Below are 18,119 nucleotides of genomic sequence, written 5' to 3'. Positions count from 1 at the left end.
ATCCGCACGTACGTGTGAAACTCGAGATACGCAATTGTGCTCGGTACCGTAATATAATATTCAGATAATAAATCTAATGCTAAACTAACGCGCTAACCGTTAGCCAAAACTCTGGAAGCCACGGCGCGCCACCAATCGCAACCTAAAAGGGGCGAGGACAAGCCTCCCATCTATCCGAACAAAAAAAAAAAAAAAACACTTTTCATTCTTTCTTTTTATTTATTTTTATATCACAAAAAACTTTGAGGTCTTCGTGGCGTACCGGAACGATGAAAAACCAGCAGCTGCAGCTACCAGCAACCTGAAAAAAACAAAACAAAACACTTTAAAATATGAAGGAAATAATAAAACTTATTTGTGATAGAAAACCTACCAGCTACCAGCAACCTTCCAGCAATACAGCCCTTCCCGCAGCTGCAGCTACCAGCAACCTTCCAGCAATACTGCCCTTCCCGCAGCTGCAGCTACCAGCAACCTAAACAAAACAAAACAAAACACTTTAAAATATGAATGAATTAATATATAAAATAGAAAACCTACCAGCTACCAGCAACCTTCCAGCAATACAGCCCTTCCCGCAGCTGCACGTACACGAACCGTGCTGTCGATCGTTTGTTGCGAGCTACCTGTATGGAATATACATAAAAAAAACACGAATTAATAAGCATCGATAATTATTACACTTAGAATGTAATTTTAATTATAATAATACCTCGCGAAAGATATACAAAAATATTAAAACAAACCTTCACAAAGGGACGCCTCATTTTTTATCACAACAAAACACAGGGTAAATAAATAAATAATCTTTTTTTTATTATTTACATATTTTATTTATAAGATTGTTAAAATTATAATTCTTGAAGTTGTGACAACTTTTTTAATTATCAACAAAGCTTTTCTAATTATCATATAAAAGTAAACAATAATAAGACATGATTATCTATTAATTTGCTCATCCACGGCGGTTAAAACAAACGTTCAAAAAGATTGCTTGGGTTTGTGATTAACAGGCGTTACGCGTAACGCTAGCGTAACGTAGAGGGCTGAGCCTTACTTTTACCAAACGTGCAAAAGTAAGGCTCAGCCCTCTACGTTACGTTGGAGAAGCGTTACATTCCTTATAACATTCCCAAGCAGCATTTTTATGGCCATTTTGTCATCCACGCGGTCGAGCAGTGCAGGTTATTGAATTAAAACAGTGGTCTCCAACCTTTTCACTTCGCGGGCCGCATTGCTCCGCAAATATCGTGTTTAGGAGTCTTTTTGACGTCATCTTTAGCTAATAGCTGAACATTTGAAGCTCCTTTTGATAAGAAAAAGCAAATGGATCTATTAAAATTGTTGTGGGCAGCCGTGCGTGCCGACCCCTGGACTTGCCGTGGCAGTTGCGCTGCCACCGGTCAACGTCCAGGGGGACGACAGTGTGTACACGCACACTGTCGCACACACTAAGCGCGCGAGGCTTAGTGTGTGCCGAGCGCCATACAGGCAGTGTGTGTTACAGGTTACCGATCGAGCAGGGCTCCCGGTAGGGCTCACGATGCGGCTCGTGCGCGCGGCCCCATACATTGTATTGTGTTTTGTATTATTCAATAGTGTAATAAATGTTGTAAAAAGTGCAAACATAAAAGTGGCGACGAGGATGGGATCCTCCTGCGTAAGGGGGATCCCAGTACGAACCCGCGGACTCCATCGCGATTGGGCACGTCTTTCGCTGCATCATCGCAGCGGCCATCGCGATGGCAAAGGTCCGGGCTTCTGTGGATGGATTGGGCCGCCGCCACCGCCAAGACCGAGGCCCCCGGCTGCCGTCCCATCAAGGGGGCCGAACTGTGATGAGAATACAGGCGGTCCGCGAGTCCCGGTTCCCACCCCAAGTGTTGTGATATGTTGCGCTACTCAACAACGGCCAACAACGCGGGAAGGGTTTAAGCTTACGATGTAGGTAAAAACCGTGTATTCACTGATAATGTCGTTGCCCTTCTGCCTGTTCGTACCGAGTGCCCGACCGTCGCTCGGTTCCCGCTTGATGCCCTCTCATTCTCCCGAGAGACCCGACCTCCTATACTCACACATCACACGAAGACCCTTGCCTGTCGTCGGTGAGTGGCCTAATGTGTTAGGCAGGTTGGGCCATAACATCTCCCCCTTTAAAACACGAACGCGTCGAACCATCGCGGGGGTCTTCTATTCCTTGAAGACCGACGAGGTGAACGTAACATGGTAGTAATGGTCTCCGGGGGTGCCGTCCGCTCCGGGGAGAGTGGTTGAGGGAGAAGGTCCGAGCACGATCCTCCTGACTAGGCATGGGCAAAACGATTCTTTTCACCGAACGCGAACGAACTAGTTCGCTCACCAAAAAGAACCGAACGCGAACGACGATTCTTTCGTTCTTTGTTTCATGAGGTTTTTATTCACAAAGAACGCTCGTTATCTTTTTCATTTACCCACCATAGACGCATACTGTAGCCAAAGAAGTACTCATTCTGCGGTTAAAACCAATCATTTAAGAACATTAAACACTCGGCTGTCTGGTCAACACAATCCATCGCAAAACCGACCAAAAACTAGCATGTAAAAAACTAATACGAGCAAAAATGTCTCCTGCATATATTGTACCCCATGCCTTATACACACTTAAGGATTCTATTTAAAAAAACTACTTAAATATGGATCAACATGATGAGCGCAATCAATTCAGTTCAGTTCATTCGCGAACAATGACTAATCCGTTTGAACGGGCTCGATCTTTTGAATTGTATAGGTATAATTTCCATGCCAACAGAACACAGATCGAACACCAGTTCGAACGCGTTCGATGAATTCAGTTGTGTAGGTACGATTTATACACCAACAGAACACAGATCGAACACCAGTTCGAACGCGTTCGATGAATTCAGTCGTATAGATACGATTTCCACACCAACAGCACACGTATCGAACACTGCTGGACAAATTCGACGGCGTTCGAGGAATTGAGTTGTATGGGTACGATTTCAACACCAACAGGGTACATTTTGATCTCTGACGACCCGTTCGCACGGTGCGAGAATGAGGGAGAAAGCAATATGATTTTGCACGTTTTATTACCACATTTATGTGTGCCGTCGAACACTGAACGGAACGTTCGAACGCGTTCGGTGTAGTCAGTTTCTTCCAAAAGTCCTGGTCGTTCTTTTTGTTAAGAACCTCGTTCGTTCGTGCACTTTACCGAACTGTTCGAACGGTGCGATTCTCGTTCATTTTACACATGCCTACTCCTGACGTATCGGTTAGTGGTAATTCATCGCTCACCAACGGAAGTTTCCATTCATCCAGTATAACATCAATGGGTAGTTGAATGGATTCGCTACCTGGCTGCAGTATCGATCCTTCGATGGGAAGAAGAGGGATGTCCTTCGATGCTCGCTTCCGCATTTGGTTTTGATGTCTTCGGAGCATTCTGCCATCTGACCCTTTTAGTTGATACATGACGTTCCCCAACTTACTTATCACTTCAGCCGATATCCATCTCCATGAATTCCGCCCATACACTTTTGTTAAAACAGCGTCACCTGGCATAAATCCTCCATAAACGATATTAGTTTCCCTTTCAATTACAGTTGGCGGGCGCAAAAGATCGAGGTGGGTTCTAACGGGAAACTTAACCATCAATTCCCCTGGCGTTTCATTCCCCTCAAGCGCCGGATTAGGCGTGGTACGATAAGACTGCAGAAAAGTGTCCAGCGCCTCATCTATAGACATGTCTCCTGTTTGTATCTTTCTTAATGCGCGCTTTAGGGTGTCTACAAACCGCTCTGCCTGTCCGTTGGACTGCGGATGAAATGGTGGCGTAGTTATATGTTGAATGCCGCGGCTCTCACAGAATTCCTTAAATGCATCACTTGTGAATTGCGGCCCATTGTCACTCACAATTGTAAGGGGCATTCCGAAACGTGCAAATAATCCTCGTAATATGGCAACCGTAGCTCGTGTGGTAGTTGTGGAAGTTTTTATAATTTCTGGCCACTTGGAAAACGCGTCCACCACTACTAGGAAGTAGGCGTCCTGAATTGGCCCAGCGTAGTCCACATGTAGTCGTTGCCAAGGGCCGGAAGGTTTCGGCCACGGTGCTGGTATTGCTTGAGGTGGTGACTTGGCAGCCGCTGCGCATAGTTCACAAGTAGCTACGTACTGTACTATTTCATTGTCCATCAGTGGCCAGTACACATAACTTCGCGCAAGCGATTTCATCCGTTGGATTCCTGGATGACCACGGTGGAGCTGTTCCAAGCACTGTGTTCGCAGGTCTGCGGGTATAACCAGCCTCTCCCCGAACAAAATGCACCCTTTTTTTTTTTTTTTTTTTTTTTTTTTTTTTTTTTTTTTTTTTTTTTGTTAACGAAGAGTGAGCATATTCTATCCCCCTCTCCGACTCACCCAACTCGGCCGGTACGCTTGTGGTGCGTATTACTTCTTGCGGAGTCGTGTGTGCGGTTGCACCCTGGGTCACGACGCATCTTCTGCGGCGATCTGGTCTGCTGATTCTGCTTATTACGGTGCTTTCCGTGGTGCGACGCGGTCCCTTTGGTCCTATCGCCCACACTTCGGGTGGGCAATGGGGGGGTCTGAATCGTTGGTCACCACTCCAAGCACGTAAGGCAGTTCTCCTGAAACGAAATTTTGACAGGGGAAACAAGAGAAGGAGAAAGAGATAGAAGAAAGCTGAAAATAGAGGAGAGAAAAGAAAAAAAGAATGCTGGAAAGAAACGAAAAGAAAGAGATAAAAGATTAGTAACTTTCCAGCTTACGGTAGCCCTTGCGGCGCGGGTTGTTGCCGTGCCGCAGGGCCTGAGGGACCCCCATTTGCGTCCCTCGCCCGCCGTCTGGCCCGCCTGCGTCGCCTTGCCGTTGGTGGACGCTCAACATCCCATCTCGCTTGGAGAGTGGAGAAGATTGTCCTGGCGGCGGCGCGGACGGCCTCCCACGTATCGCTGCGGGCGCACATTTCCGAGACAATGTTATCCATTGTTACTCGGGAATGGCACCGCTGCTGCATTTCATTCCGGATCCGATCGAACCGTGGACAGTGGAACAGCACGTGTTCGACGTCTTCCGCGGCGTCCCCACATTCAGGGCAGTTGGGCGAGCCTTCCAGGATGCCTTTCTCGACGAAATAGGAGCGCAAGAACCCGTGCCCCGTGAGGAGCTGGGTGAGGAAAAAGTCGACTTCCCCATGCTTGCGGCTGACCCAGAGATTAATGTCTGGAATCAGCCTCCTCGTCTTCAGTCCTGGTGCTCCTGGTTGCCCTGCACCCGTTGTCCACTGGTCCTGCCAGCGCCTCATCGTCTCCTCCCGTTGCCGTTTCCGTATGTCCGATTGAACACCACCGCTCGCTGCCTTTTCGTCGTGGCAGCGGATATCCTCCTGCATGAGGAGGACTAACGGGGTGGTGTTGGCGACAACGCAAGCAGCATCGTAAGAAACGGTCTGGAAGGCGCTGGCGACTCGGAGAGCCCCCGGTCGATGCGCTCTTTGGACCGATTTGCGATGGGTCTCCTTGTCGAGCACCCATCGCCCCCAGGTGGCAACTCCGTATCGGATGATACTGTTGCCGACGTTTACGAGCTGTCTCCTACTGCGGCTCTTAGGACCACGCTTGTTCGGCATCAGGCAGGTCAAGGCGTTCGTAATCCGTGAAGCCTTATTGACCACTCTTTCCAGATGCCGGCTGTGGTGCTGTTTGCGGCAGAGGTCCACTCCCAGGTACTTCAGCGTTTCCGTGGATTGGATCGAGTGACCGCCCGCATGAAGCTCTGCGAGCTGCGGGACATGATGGGTACAAAAGATCATGAACCCGGTCTTTTGGTGGGCAAGTTCCAAACCGACTCCTTGCAGCCACCGCTCGATCCTCTCCAGGTTAGCCGTTGCTAATGCGCTGACCTGTTCCGTGGTCCTTCCCAAGAATGTGAAGGCCACGTCGTCAGCAAACCCGATGATGTCCGCTCGTGGTCCTTCGAGCGGCAAGCGGAGTAAGTCGTCGTACATGACGTGAACAAAATGCACCCTTCAACCGTCGATAGTGCCTCTTTGCGGTCATGGAAACGCGCTAATTCCGAGCCGTAGCTAGTCTCACGCGGCCAGCCTTCTTGTATATAACGATAAACCTCTCGCAGCAAAGAATCCGATTGCGTACTTTGTTCTACGTCTCTAAAACAAAGAGGAGAGGAATTAATTATTGCATTCACTGCTACTGACCTTACATCTTCCTCCAAGCTAAGGCTGGCGATTACGCATTCGCGTTCCGGTTTCACGTGGTGTCTTATAAGCCGCGAGAGGATGTCTGCATTCCCGAAATGTCCTGATTGCACGTACTCAATAGAAAAGTCGTACAGCTGCATGGTCAGGGCAAATCGCTGCAATCTGGTAGCTGTATAGACGGGAATGCCTTTCTTCGAGCCAAAAATCCGGAGCAGGGGACGGTGGTCTGTTTGGAGTCTGAAATGACGGCCGTATAGCATCTTATGAAACTTGGTAACTGCATAAACGAGGGCCAAGCCTTCGCGATCAATCTGACTGTAATTAAACTCCGCCTTGGTCAGCGCTCATGAAGCATGCTGTATAACCTTAACGCTTCCATCTGGAAATTTATGGCTAATAGTAGCTCCGATTCCAACGGATGAAGCGTCTGCTGATACAATTATTTCTGCCGTAGGATCGTAGTGTGTTAATAGCAGCTCTGATGACAGTATTTCTTTAAATTTCTTGAAAGCTGCTTCGCATTCTGTTGTCCATTTAAATTGTTTTTCGTTCTTTAGAAGATTATCAAGGGGGAATCTTAGATCGCGCATCATTGGAACAAATTTTCCATAATAATTAATTGCCCCTAGGAAAGATCTAACTCCGGCAATATCGGTGGGGGCTGGTAAATTCTGTATAGCGCTAATATTTTCAGGGTCAGGACGTATTCCCCTGCCATCGATTACATGCCCGAGATATTTAATCTGACACATTTTAAACACACATTTGTCAGGTCGTAATGTGAAACCAAATTCCTCAATTCGTTTTAGTACAAGATTTAGCGTATTATCATGGTCTTTATCTGACATGCCTCCAATTATGAGATCATCCATATAACCGCAAACTCCTGTTATTCCTGCCAACATGGTATCAATCAGTTGTTGAAATGCTGCTGGGGCTATTTTTATGCCGGGCGGTAGACGGTTGTAGTGGTATAGCCCACGATGGGTATTTATTGTTAGCAGCGGGCGAAATTTTTCATCAATCTGCACCTGAAGAAAAGCATCGGAGAGATCAATCTTACTGAAAATTTGGCATCGGGCTAACTTAGCAAAAATGTCCTCTGGCAGTGGAAGCGGGTACTCATGTGGTCGTAGGATGTCATTCAGCCCTGTCGAGTAATCACCGCAAATCCTGATTTTTCCATTTGCCTTCCGTACAACCACTATAGGGGCAGCCCAATCCGAGTAATCCACGGGAGTAATGACTTTCAGGGCTTCCAAACGGTCCAGTTCTTCATCGACAGTCTGTAGCATTGCATAAGCCACGGGGCGCTTAGGACGAAATACAGGGTGACTGCCCTCTTTTGTTTCCAATTTTATGCGCGATTTTAAACAAAGCCCCATGCCCTTGAAAACTGTCGGAAAACGCTTCTCCCATACTGACTCAGGTGTACTCACCGCATCGATGTTACTACAGAACTGGTCCATCGGGATTGATCCGAGCTCAAAAGCTTCCACCACGTCCGCTCCCAGCAGGAAAAGGTTGGCCCGTGCGACTCGGATTGTTGCCTGTTGGGTTCTAGAAGCGATGGTTATTGATGCATCAAACTCACCCTTTAGTTGCAGATAATTTTGCGAGGCTGTCTTCGCTTTTACTGTTGCTGCCATCAACGGAGGCTGTCCGACATCCCTCCATAGCCCCTCGCTGATCACTGTGATATCGGACGCCGTATCGAGCTGCAGCTTAACAGGTGTTCCATTTATCAACACGTTCACATATTTCCGCCTTGCTTCTACGTTGCACACATTTACGTTTACGACTCGCGTTGCAACTTGTGTGCTCCCTCTCTTGTTGTCCTGTCGCTGAAATCGATTTGCTCTTTCACAATATCCTTCCCGATGTCCATATCTTCCGCAATCCGTGCATACGTGTGACTTATATGGACATTCTCTCTTCCAATGGGGACCACCGCACGACCAGCACGCATTCGTTGGCTTTTGTAAATACATGGTGTTTCCTCTGGGATGTGTCTGAGTTTGTTGACCGAAAGGTTGGTACTGCTGCCGATAAAACTGCTGTTGATGCGATCTTTGGCCACCGTTTTTCACCGCAAACACTCGTTCTCCGTGATCATTAGCGATCAACGCGCTATCCACCTTTATATTAGTTATACGCTGGCATTCCGCCGATAGTTGCTCCAATGTAACGTCATTCTTCTCCTCAATGCGGGCAAGCAGCCGATTGCGCATGTCGGTATCGATTTCTTCCTTAAGCCCGCACACCAGGATAAGGCACTTAAATTGCTCCTCATTCATCCCAGCGAACTCAAAATCGACACACGCCCTATTCACACGGCAAGCAAACGTGAGCAGATCTTCTTTGCACGATTTAGCTATCTGCATACACTTGTAGCGTTTGCTTAGTAGAGACTCTGTTCTGCCGAAAAGCGCCGTTAATTTTTCAACTGTCTCATCGAATGACATGTCACGGGGTGCGCGGGGTAAAATAAAACTGGTATAACGTGCATGTTCTACGGTGCCCAGCTTACGTCCTAGGAGCCTTACTTTTGCACCGTCGTCGAGTCGGGAAGCGTCCCGTAGAAACAGATCTTCATACCGCTCAAACCATGCCTTAAATGTTGCTCCCGACTCTGCATCATACCGGAATTCACTTATATTGCTTGCTAAAGCTTCGAGGATAAGCTCGGGGTTTGTCGGTGTCGAACTTTATTGCGGAGGCTGTGGATGCTGTGGCTGCTGTGGATGCTGTGGCAACTGTGCTGCCGGTTGCTGTTGATATTGCAATATTTGCGTCATAAGCTGTTGTTGCTGACTCATTTGCTGCTGCAATAGTTGAATCATCTGCGAAAGCCCAGCGTCCGGGCTCGAGGTCAATGCACCTTGCTGCGATGGCGCTCCGGCCATGTTCTGCGACTGTGGCTGAGCTGGTAACGCTGCACTGTTTGGCAATGGCTGTTGCTGTTGCTGCTGCCCGTTGCTAAAACCCGCGTTTCCCCAATTTTGCGATAAATGTCGATGTTCTTCATCCTCCATCATTTCGTCCAGGTTTAACATCCTTCTACGCTTACGCGAAATTGTCCCGTCTTATTAGCGCGATACACACAATATAAAAAACTTAGAGTTCCATAAACGACACACTTTTAACAAATAGCACGCAAATTAAAATTCGTCGGGTTCGATAAAAGAAATAAATACTTGTTTGGAATAAAATAGTCTCTCTTTTCTTTTACTCTCGTCGCCACTGTTGTGATATGTTGCGCTACTCAACAACGGCCAACAACGCGGGAAGGGTTTAAGCTTACGATGTAGGTAAAAACCGTGTATTCACTGATAATGTCGTTGCCCTTCTGCCTGTTCGTACCGAGTGCCCGACCGTCGCTCGATTCCCGCTTGATGCCCTCTCATTCTCCCGAGAGACCCGACCTCCTACACCCACACATCACACGAAGACCCTTGCCTGTCGTCGGTGAGTGGCCTAATGTGTTAGGCAGGTTGGGCCATAACACCAAGTGCCACAAATCCACTAAACGACCACTAAACGGCTTCTAAACGACTCAAGTTCTCTTCCTAAATGGAATATAGAAAGACTTCGTTTAGCAGACGGCAAACGACTCATGCATTCTAAAAATAGCAAAAAAGCTGGTGGCGCTATCTGTTGGTGGGATACCCCAACCAGTTGAGCTTCATCGCTTGGAGGAGAGCTTTTTCATTTCCTCTGTACTGTTGTATGGTTTCGCATTGAAGTTATGCATCGCTAGAACTAGAACGGCGATACGATTGTTTAAATACTAAACTCTAACGGAAACTACCAGCACTGAAGCAAGTGAGATTGGAGTAATGGTCGTTGGTGTTGATATCCACGTATCTGACCACACGACCATTCATATAGATTTTTGCTCAGAAAGTTAGAAGGCTATATAGGTCATGATAAGATGAAACTTGTCAAAACACATTGCAAGAAAAGGATAGCAATATAATGATGAGTTGTAATACGTCATCTATTGATCAAACCAATGAAGCTGTAGAGCTTTCATTTTTTTTTCAATTTTCCAGTCGTTTAAGCTTAATCACGAAACCCCTGGGCAAGAACAACAACAACTTCCATGGGAAGTTTTATTAGAAGAAGTTGGTACTACTGCTGCAGTGAAACCAGCCGGCAATCATGTTGCTATTAATTTGAACTCTACGGTGCCAGCTGATGTTCCTGTTTTTGAAAATCCGCCAACCGAATTTAACCCGCCAACAACCAATGAACAACCATCTGCATCAGCATCGGAATCCATCGCATCCGAATCCGTCACAGCCGAATCTATTACATCTGAATCCGTTGCATCCGAATCCTTCGGAAGGTTACTACGTCGTTCCGTACGAACACCGAGAATCCCTCGATGGCTCTCATCATACGACCTTTATTAAAAAGAGGAGATGTAGTAGGCTATGACTACCAATCAGTGGGATTTTGCCTCAGCAGAATTTCGCTTCCTAGGCATAGTAGCCTATGCCTTCTTTAGTAATAAATCAGTTCATAGTTAACCACCAAACGAGCAAGTTGGCTTTTATTTGCTCTCCGTGTGAACTGTAACATTTTCCATATAAAAAATTTCAAGTCATGAGATTTTTGGGAATTAAAAAAAAAAGGTTTTCCATACGCAAGCTTTTTAATTGAATTGTCTGCTAATTAGATACTTAAGTATCGAGCGTTCAACTAAAAAACTGTTGTTATGAACCAACGCAAGATGATTCACATGAGAACTAGATTTAATGATGAAAACGCAGAACGAATTTTATAGCAAATAGAAAGAGAATTATGTTGTCAAAATTAGGAATAAAGAAAACTCTCTTCCGTTACTACATCCAAGCGAATAAGACGTGTGGTTTCTCTTAGCTCCGAACATAACCATAGTAATTTACAACAAAAACATACCAATTAAAAACCGTTCAACTATTGAATTCTGACTGTACGCAGTTTGCTAAATTTGACAATTATTTGAGCAAATTGTAATGATTCGACACATCAATTGTAAAATGCCAAATAATTTCCGTTTTGACCGAATGTTAAAAACTATTTAAAAAACTTTGAAACTGTGATATTCAGTCAGAACAGTGGCGGATTTAGGGTATCGGGGCCCTAAGCGGTAAAAGAAGTTGAGGCTCCGTGTTGGTGTCGACCGAGGGGGTGAGGGAGGGGATATTGTATTTGGCTTTGTTTCAAACTCACCTGGCGACCTGGTTTGCTGGCGAGGGGAGGGGGGGGGGGGTTAGTTCGCGTACCGTTAAATCCGCCACTGAGTCAGAATCATAGCAAATGATCAATTAAGTGGCTAAAACCACCCCTTACTAGCTAAACTACATGAAAATTAGTGATATTTTGCCTGGAAATCATGACCCAAGCGCCACCGATTGAGCTTAAACGACTGGAAAATCAAATATCCATAGAAAAAAAACGAAAGCTCCATAGCTTCACTGATTTGCTCAATAGATGGCGATTTATGACTCTTTATTATATAACTGTCCGTTTCTTGGAATGTGTTTCGCCTAGCTTCATTTAATCATGGCCTATTTACCGGGAACGCATAAACTACGGGTAATCGGGAACGCATAAACAGTGTGGATTAAGGGTATCGGGGGCCCTAGGCGGTAAGACGAATTGATGCCCCCTGTAAATGGTAAATGGTGTGGAGGGGGAGGGGGGGATGGTAGCGGCACTAAACTTGCTGTTGGGAGAACTTGCTGCTGTTGAAACAGTAAATTGCCGTCGGATTGCCCCTGCGATCATCAGTCACAAGCTTTAAAAATTTAGCTGCCGGGGGGGAGGGGGGGGGGGGTGGGGGGAGTGCAAATGATTCACCAGCCTCGGGGCCCCAACGTCCATCCTTCCGGGGCCCCTGGTCGCTAGTATTCTGTCCATACGACATACTATAGAATAGCGTTCTACGGGGTCCCTAAATCGGCGGGGCCCCAGGCGACCGCCTAGTCCGCCTACCGTTAGATCCGCCACTGCCAGTCGGAAAATCGGAATTCGGCATGCTCATTTCTGATTTTCTCCCGAGATTTTTTCTGTCAATGGGGGTCTTCACAATTCTAGTCAGTTTTTTGTATGGAGTTTGACAGTTGGAGGCTGAAATTATGCAAACACTCCATACAAAATATTGAAATTAAAGGAGAGACACGTCTGTTCCGTTTGGAGCTCAGATCAAGACTGACTTAATTATATTTGAGTTCTATTTATATATATACAGGAAATTGATAATTCCAACACTCTCCCTCAATTTCTGAAAACACTTAATCCCAAACCTATGCGATGTAGAACAAACGGCTTTACAGGTAAACCCTTCGTCATAATATCCGCCACTTGTTCAGTTGTCGGTATATACTTCAGTTTGATGATTCCCCGTTGGATGAGATCTTGCACAAAGCGAAACTTGATGTCTATGTGCTTTAGCCGGCTGGTTTCCTTTTCCTCTCCCATGACTCGAATCGCCGATTGGTTGTCTTCATGGTACACTACAGGATAATCCAGTTTGATGTCAAGATTCTCCAGCAGTCGTACTAGCCAAATGCCATGGCATGCCGCCATGCACAATGCTATAAGTTCTGCTTCTGTTGAAGATAATGAAATTGTTGTTTGTTTCTTTGTTGACCAACTCACCGTACTACCATAAACTTTGAAAACATAGCCAGTCAGCGAACGTCGATCGATCGCATTGTTTCCCCAATCAGCGTCCGAATATGCTTCGATAGCTGGTAGATTGTCATTACCTTCGAAGTGTAAACCAAAGTCCAAAGTACCACGCACGTAGCGCAATACTCGTTTTAGATGGTACAGTATCGGACATTAAGATAGGACCCTTTTTTTCAATGCACCGTGCACTTGTTTTGCCACGTTACTCGTGTTTGTGTGTGTGTATGTGTGTATGTGTGTGTGTGTATGTGTGTGTGTGTGAGTGTGTGTGTGTATGTGTGTGTGTGTGCATGTGTGTGTGTGTAGTAGTAGAAAGAGAGTGTGCTTTTTAATGTGTATTTGCAAGTGCGCGGGTTTGTGTCTGAAAAACATAGCTTGCCATGATGTCATATTGCGTTGAAATTATTCTTATTATGTGTGTTATCATGTGAAACATTGTGCGTTTACACTTGGATAAAAACTAAAGTTTGCATCGACAGCAGCCCTTGTTCCTCGGACGAAAACGCAGGTGTGCTGTTTCATGAATGTGAATGCGACACCGGTGCGAAATGGACACACGCACAATAGCAATGAACTCGGCATTCTCTCACAGGTGTTACTCCAGTGCACGCCATTGAAAGGCCTTCGTGCATCTCTGCGTTGCACGTTGTGTGCGAATGGTAAACTTTGTGCGTGCATTGAGCTGGCGCGCAGTTGTTCTTTTCAATGGGCGTTTTGTTTCATGAGCGCGGCAGTATTCTGTTCTCGATTTTGAAGGGAAGACGCTTACTCGCGTACTCGTTGATAGTTTTTATCCATGCGATGTTTTCGCTGCTCGACAACGATGTAATTCATCGCGTATAGAAGTAGAACGCAGGCAGAGCACGGGATCAGCCGTGTCCAAGTTTTTAACCAGCGCGTTCTTGACGGTCCAAGCAAGCAATGTTAGTAACAATGGGTCGAGGTAAACGTTGTACCGATTATCAGCGCCATATGTAAAAGCGAATGGCTGCTGCTGGCATTAAGCGCAAAAGGATCGAGTTCGTAATGGAACGATCGCGCACTTTTGTGGCAAACGCGCTTCGGACAACCGAAACGTGCTTAGACAACTGAAACGCGCTTGGACAACCGAAACGCGCAAGTCAACCGGACGTCCTCAGAAGACCACGGCGAAAGAAGACCGTAACATTGTTAATATATCGAAAACACACTGATCGCGAGGGCGGTGGTCCTGCTTATCACACCAAAAACCTAACCCAAAACACAAAAAAGCTACTTACAAATCTATCCGAAACGACCTACTTGTGAAACAAACACACACATCAATACACATTCAAACATACATCCACACACACACACACATGCACACACACATACACACACACACACACATACACACACACACACATACACACACATACTCACACACACAAACACAAACACATACAAACCACACATAAACTTGGCCCAACGGGTGCACGGTGCGTTAAAAACCCAATGCCCTATCTTTCTGTCCGATACTGTACCAATGCTGGTCTGTGGGGCAACTTTGAAATTGGCTGAAATAATTCACTGCTGCACACAAGTCCGGCCTAGTTGTCAAAGTTGCATACATTAAGCATCCAATTAGTTCTCGATATGGCTTATTCACACGATTGCATTCTTCACCCTTTTGCAGTTGCAAACGATTCTCAATCGGAGTTGACACTGGTTTACAGTCCTTCATGTTAAATTGTTGCAGTAATTTTTCGAAAAATGATTGTTGGCTTATATGAAGAACACGTTGTTCTGGTTTTCTTTTGATTGTCAAACTGAGAAAACACTTCACTTCACCAATATCCTTCATTTCAAATTCCTTTGATAAGCATTGTTTCACTATCGTAATTAACGGCATTTTTTGTCCAATCAAAAGCACATCGTTCACATAGATTAATAAAAATAGCTGGTTTTCTCCAGATTCACGCACATACAAACACTTGTCACTTATACTTCTTTTAAATCCTAGTTTTTCCACAAACATATGGAATCGCAAATTCCATGCTCTTGACGCCTGTTTAAGTCCATATAAAGACTTGTTCAGACGACATACAAGATTATTCCCTGTTTCAAACCCTTCGGGTTGTGTCATGTAAATCTCTTCACTAATTGTTTCGTTTAAGAAAGCACTCTTTACATCCATTTGTTGGATTAACATACCCTTCTGATTTGCCACTGCTAAGATCGTTCGCAAAGTGTCAAGTCTAGCAGTGGGTGAATATGTTTCAAAATAATCAAAACCTTGTCGTTGGCTAAAACCCCTCGCCACCAATCTTGCCTTATAGTGATCTTCAGAACCATCGTCTGTTTGTTTTATTTTAAAGATCCATTTACACGATATTGGAACCCGTCCTTCTGGGAGTTCCACCAAATCCCAAGTATGGTTTCGCATCAAAGCATCCATTTCTTCGTCCACTGCTATTTTCCACTTTGGCCAATCTTCTCGTTTCTTCATTTCCGCAATGCTACATGGTACATTATCCACAAAATGTGAGGCATTTAACGCAAAACCACTTAGATCATAATCTTCATGCCACGATGGCGCCACACGTTCTCTAACTGGACGAGAATTTGTTGCTTGGTCCAAGTCACTAATTTCACGAATTGTTTGATCCAAGCAACTGTCAAACGATTCATCGTTTTCAATGCCATGCACACTTTCACTATCATTTTCTACCTGTTCACTTGAGCCAATATTATTTGGCACTGAACCACCAGGAATATAAATTTCTTCATTTATGGAAAAATCACTATCACGCATGTTCATACTATTCTTTTCTTCGACGAAAATCACATCTCGCGCAATAACACATCGATTTCTTTTCGGATCCCAAATCCGATACCCATTTGTAGCATAACCAATGAACACACCTTCCCATGATTTGAAGTCGAGTTTTTGTCGTTGTTCCTTTGGAACATGCACGTAAACATTTACACCAAAAACCCTAAGTTTGTCAACGTTTGGTTTTTCCTTGTTCCAAATTTCATATGGTGTCAAATTGGAAGCTAAAGCCTTCGCAGGATATCGATTGGTTAAGTAAGCGGCTGTTTGGATTGCTGGCCCCCAAAGCCTTTTGTTCACATTAGAATCCTTCATCATTGCACGAGCCATTTCTACGAGAGTTCTGTTTTTCCGCTCACTAACACCGTTTTGTTCCGGCCTATAAGGAACTGTAAACTCGATTTGTATCCCCTTTTCTTTGCAAAAATTCAAAAATTGAATATTGGTGTATTCTGTACCGTTATCACACCGCAAACGAGATATTTTTGATCCAAATTTAGCAGAAACTATGGCTTCAAAGTCACGAAATTTTTCAAAAGCTTCACTCTTTGTCTTAAGTAAAAACACCATTGTGAACTTGCTCCAATCATCTATGAATGTTATAAAGTATTTTTCACCATAAAAACCGACAGGAGTGATAGGGCCACAAATATCGGAATGAATAAGTTCCAATAATCTGCTCGATCTTCGATCTTCACTTGTCACAAATTGCTTTCGAGTGAGTTTTCCTGCAACACAAGCTTCACAGATAAAGTCTTCATCACCTCGCTGCCGAATTGGCTGCATTCCAATCACCATTTCGTTTCGCAAAATCTGATCTAATCCTTTTGCACTTATATGGCCAAAACGACGATGCCAAATTTCTAAACACTTCGGAACCTTCCCACACGAATAGAGACATGAATCAGCTACATCCTTAATTTTCAATAACGTCAATTCGTAGAGTTTTCCCCGTCGGCTTCCACATGCGATTGTTTGCGACCCGTATTTCACTAAAACCTTTCCATCCGAAAACTGCACAGTTAGTCCAGCTTCTTCCATTTTGCGTACGGAGAGTAAATTCACACGCGCATTCGGTATGTAGAGTACGTTTTTGAGAGTAACAGGTACCAATTTGTCACCAACCGAAGAAAACAGTTTTATACTTCCATATTGTTCCGCAACTATTGTTTCACCTTCCTTGGCCACTGCAATTGTCATAGGATTGTCCATTAGCATTAGTTTGTCCAGCAAGTTTCTATCGTTAGTTAAGTGTTCCGACGAACCGGAATCAACAATCCAATTTACCTGCTGTGACGTACTGAGAATTTCATTGCTACCAATGAAACAAACACCATCATCACCAAAATACGCATTGTGTTGGTTCGAATTGCTTTCCTTTTGTTTCTGTTTTTCTGGGCAGTCCCCGATTTTGTGACCAATCTTTTTGCAACCAAAACATTTCAATAGTTTCTTTTGTTGGTGCCTGCCACGGTTTGCACTGTATTCACTAGAAAACGCAGCTGGATAGCATTGTGTGTCGTTTCTTGTTTCCACACTTTTCTTTGTTTCTTCATCTAGTAAACGTGCCTTTACCATGTCCAATGTTAACTGCTCTTGAGGCATAGTTTCCAGAACAGTAACCACTGTGGCATATTCAGACCCAATAGTCAATAACAAATGACAAATTATGTCTTCATTTTCCATGGTTCCACCCGTTGCCTTAAATTCTCGCACTAGTTTGTCAAATGCTAGAAAATGCTCCGTTAAGCTAGAATCTCCTTGTTTTAGTAGCAGCATTTTTCTTTTCACATGCATTTTACTTGACAAACTTTTTCGCTCGAACACCTTTTGCAATGTGTCCCATATTTGCTTGCTGGTTTTGCACTCTTGTACATAATCCAAATGTGTGTCGTTAATACGCGAAATCAACAACGACTTACATTGTTTGTCCTTTTTGGATTTTTCTGTAGAACTTTCACTTGTTGATGGCTCAGAAGAAATACATTCCATCAAATCGTATTCTTCAAGTACAGATAACATTCTGAACTTCCAGGAAGAATAATTCGTCCCATCGAACAATGGAAGCAAAAACAATTTGGAATAATCCATTTTTTCTGAATAATTTGTGTACACCACACGATCACTTTTCGCAACACTTTTTGTTTCCTGGCCTGTTTCGCCTTTCTGTTCCATCACACTCCTTTGTCACAACGTCACTCCTTTTTGTGGGGATCGTGCTCACAGCACACCACCACTAGTCTTTTCAAATCGTTATTCCCCGCCTCTTTTGAGAACAATAACACATCAGCATTTGCTGCCGACACCGCTCACACCAGACTTTTCCGTTGTCTTCGCTCGTTCTTTGAATTAGAGCCACAACAATAAAATATCGTGAACGTATTGTCCTACACA

The 18,119-nt window shown here is 44.8% G+C and overlaps 1 long non-coding RNA gene across 3 annotated transcripts; it reads right to left on the bottom strand.

Annotated features, from left to right (window-relative positions):
- Positions 1 to 199: 199 nt before the first annotated feature.
- LOC133393433 (uncharacterized) lies at positions 200 to 874 on the bottom strand. Of its 3 annotated transcripts, none has more exons than XR_009766155.1 (4): positions 747 to 874; positions 541 to 626; positions 374 to 475; positions 200 to 301 (listed from the first exon to the last, which is right to left on the bottom strand). It is a non-coding gene; the product is annotated as an uncharacterized LOC133393433 (long non-coding RNA). The 3 variants fall into 3 exon arrangements; XR_009766156.1 differs by having other exon boundaries at positions 713 to 792; XR_009766157.1 differs by having other exon boundaries at positions 541 to 622; positions 747 to 769.
- Between the last annotated feature and the right edge of the window lie 17,245 nt (positions 875 to 18,119).

This window comes from Anopheles gambiae, chromosome 3 (assembly GCF_943734735.2).
Source record: "Anopheles gambiae chromosome 3, idAnoGambNW_F1_1, whole genome shotgun sequence".
NCBI lineage: Eukaryota > Metazoa > Arthropoda > Insecta > Diptera > Culicidae > Anopheles > Anopheles gambiae.
The sequence above is the reverse complement of the archived record's forward strand: the minus strand, read 5'-3'. Positions and strand labels throughout refer to the sequence as shown.